This window comes from Microtus pennsylvanicus, chromosome 11 (genome assembly GCF_037038515.1).
Source record: "Microtus pennsylvanicus isolate mMicPen1 chromosome 11, mMicPen1.hap1, whole genome shotgun sequence".
Taxonomy (NCBI): Eukaryota; Metazoa; Chordata; class Mammalia; order Rodentia; family Cricetidae; genus Microtus; species Microtus pennsylvanicus.
In genome coordinates, this window is record NC_134589.1 from 14,372,174 (window position 1) to 14,375,861 (window position 3,688).

Sequence of the window (3,688 nt, forward strand, 5' to 3'; positions counted from 1 at the left end):
GGCGGGGCTGCTCTGGGGGCGGGACTAGTGGCTCCACGCTCCTGACCCAAACTGTAGGACGTGTGTCCACCGGCTGAGGGAAAGCAATGGGACTGAGCAGGACGTCTCCTATAATCTCCACGTCCTCTGCTTCGAAATACGTTTAACCAGAACCGTCGGTGAGCCACTTAACTTTTCTTGGCGTTTGGTGTTTTCATCTATAAGTGAGGAGGCTAAAACCGACCCTGAAAACAAAAATTCTAAGGTTTTTCGCTGCTTGAGAATCATGCATTGATATGTAGGATTTCTAATTGCTCCTAAGAGAAAGGGTGGCAGGCAGCTCTGTACTATAACAAGCAGTGTTCTTTCGTTTTTGCTCAATCCACCGTTCCAATAACAAGAATCCCTAAGACAACCCAGATCTCATTTCTAAGGAAATTGCAGTTCTTTATGATTTTTATTATTATTAGCTAATATTAGTTTTTTTCAATACAGGTTTTTCTGTGTATCCCTGGCTGTCCAGGAACTCACTCAGTAGACCAGGCTGGCCTCTAACTGAGATTCGTGTGCCTCTGCTTCCTCGGTGCTGGATTAATGACATGTGCCATCACTGCATGGCATTATTGTCATTATCTTGACATTTATTTAGTTATATGTCTGTGTACACATGTGTGGAGGACAGAGGACAGTTTCTAGGAGTCAGTCTTGCCTTCCGCTCTGTGTGACCTGGAGCTTGAACTCAGGTCCTGGGGCTTGGCAGCAGGTGCCTTTATCACCCGAATCACTCTGGCCTGAAAACTGCAGTTTTTAAGGTCTGTACAACTTTATCATCTACACCTTCTGAATCCTTATGAAATAGCTTAGGATTCTTCAAAACAACCACCACCACCACAGCAACAAAACCTTCAGGCCGGGTATTGGTGGTACAGGCCTTTAATCCCAGCACTCAGGAGGCAGAGGCAGGTAGATCTCTGAGTTTGAGGCCAGCTTGGTCTATGTAGTGAGTTACAGGTCAGCCGGAGTTAAATACCGAGACCCTGTCTAAAAAGTACAAAACAGCCGGGCGGTGTTGACGCACGCCTTTAATCCCAGCACTCGGGAGGCAGAGGCAGGCAGATCTCTGTGAGTTTGAGGCCAGCCTGGTCTACAAGAGCTAGTTCCAGGACAGGCTCCAAAGCCACAGAAAAACCCTGTCTCGAAAAACCAAAAAAATAAAATAAAAAAATAAAAAAATCCCACTTACCTAGCATATATGAGACCCTGGGTTTGATATGCTATATGTATATGATATATGTATATATACATACAAGCATACACGTGGGCTGAAACATGTCCACAGTAGAAAACAAAGAAGCCTGGGGATGTAGCTCATTGGTAGAATGTTTAACTCTAGTGAGATGGGAAGCCAGTGGAGTCTGAGACAAAGGAGCAGTATGAGCTAACATATTAAAGAATCACTTACGGGGGCACACACACACACACACACACACACACACACACACTGAATCAGCTGGAAGCTGGAGTGTGGCTCAGTGGTAGAATGATTTTTTTTAGTATTTATGGATTCCATTCCCAGTACTGTGATCATACACACACATACACACACACACACAAAACAAACAAACAAACAAAAAAAAAACCAACAAGCAAAAACTCAGTCTGGATGCTGTCTGCTCACTAAGTTTGGGCAGAAGTTGGGAGTCTAGTTGGGAAATTTTTTGCAATAACCCTAACTAAAGGAAAACCATTGTGGTAGGGATGGGGGCAACAGTCGAGGTGCCGAGAAGTGGCTGGATCCTGGATACAGTCTGAAGATGGACCCAAGTTTGCTGAGGGGAGTTAAACATGTCAGCGAGCTTTTTGGTCAGTGTGTCTGATTGGGTGGAAGCGCCATTTCTCAGGAAGCGGTGGATTAGGGAGGACAGGAAGAGGAATAGCATCAGTTTGGGCTGCACCTGGGGTGTCTGTTGGCCTGGCCAAGTGGTAGTGTTAAGAAGGTGAGCATGAGAGCTGATCTTGGGGGCACCCCTTTTGACCCCAGCACTTGGGAGGTAGGGGCAGGCAGATCGCTAAGTTCGAGGCCAGCCTGGTCTACAGAGTGAGTTTCAGGACAGCCAGGGATGCAACAGAGAAACCCTGTCTTGAAAACAAAACATTAAAGTAAAAATAAAAAAATTTAAAAGAGATAAATTAATAGATAAATAAAAGAGTGAGGAGCGTGTACATGTGTGGTTCAGGTTGAGGGACGCCATTGTGGCTAGAGATTTGAAGTTGGGAGTCATACTGGATTACAGGCACCGGAAGCCTTAAAGAAAGGTCCCTCTGTGTAGAATACTTCTTTTTGTAAACTGTCCATTTTTATGGCAAAAAGAGGAATTGCTGTTTTTTTTAAAGATAGTTATGTGTATATGTATGTAGATGAATTTGTGTATCTGATATAGAGAGAGCAAGTGGGAGACTGGGTACCATGGAAAGGAGATTGGGCCATCTCCCTAGCCCCGCTACTCTTTTCTGTGGGCATCCAATCTTCCTTTAGCTCTGTGGTTCTTAACATGTGGGGCCTTTCCCCAGATACCCTGCATATCAGATATTTACATGATGATTCATAACAGTGGTAAAATTACAGTTATGAAGTAGTAACAAAAATAACGTTACAGTTGGGGGTCAGCACAAGATGAGGAACTGTATTAACAGGTCGCAGCATTAGGAAGGTTGAGATCCACTCCTCTAGGACTCATCTAGGATAGCCACCTCATCTCAAAATCTTTAGTTTGATCACACCTCCAAATACCCTGTGTAAGGGAATATCTTCAGATAGCTTTGGAGGCCATCGTTCAACTTATCACAGGCAGATGAGTTTTTTTTTAATTTAAACATTTTTTTCCCCAAAATATGTAGCCAGGCAGTAGTAGCACATACCTTTAATCCCAGAACTTGGAAGGCAGAGGCAGGCAGATCTCTGTGAGTTTGAGGGCAGCCTGGTATACAAAGTGAGTTTCAGAACAACTAGAACTGTTTCACAGAGAAACCCTGTCTCAAAACACTAAAGACAAAAATTATGTGCATGAGTTTTACCTTCATGTATGTCTGTGTGTCACGTGTGTACCTGGTGCCCAGGCCTAGAAGAGGGCAGCAGCTCTCTTGAGCCTGGAGTAACAGCTGATTGTGAGCGGCCATGTGGGTGCTGGGAATCAAATCCAGGTCTTCTGGAAGAGCATCTAGTGCTCTTAACTGCTGAGCTATCTTTGCAGCTCCTAACCTGGGGTTTTGTTATAAATTATTACCTCATCTTTCTGTCTTTCTCAGTGCTGGATTCGAATGCCTGGTGCATGCTATGCCACCATTACACCACTGAGCTACACTCCCAGCCCCTCTGGATACTATTTGTTTGCTTGGCTTTTGGTTTTGTTTTGTTCCCCTCCACCAAGAAGGTGTTTTTCTGTGTAGTTCTGGGTGCCCTGAACTTGCTCTGTAGATAAGGCTGTCCCCAGAGATTCCCCTGCCTCTGCTGCCCCAGTGATGGGACTAAAGCTGCCGGAATCAAAATTCACAGTACCACTGGATTGGGGTTGTCTTCCCCAAATAATACCCCAGTATATATATATACTTTATATATCTGAAATGAGGGGCCAATGACAAACTGTGCGGTGGTATCCCCTCTTCCCCCCGAGACAGGATTTCTCTGTGTAACAGTTCTAGCTCCTCTGGA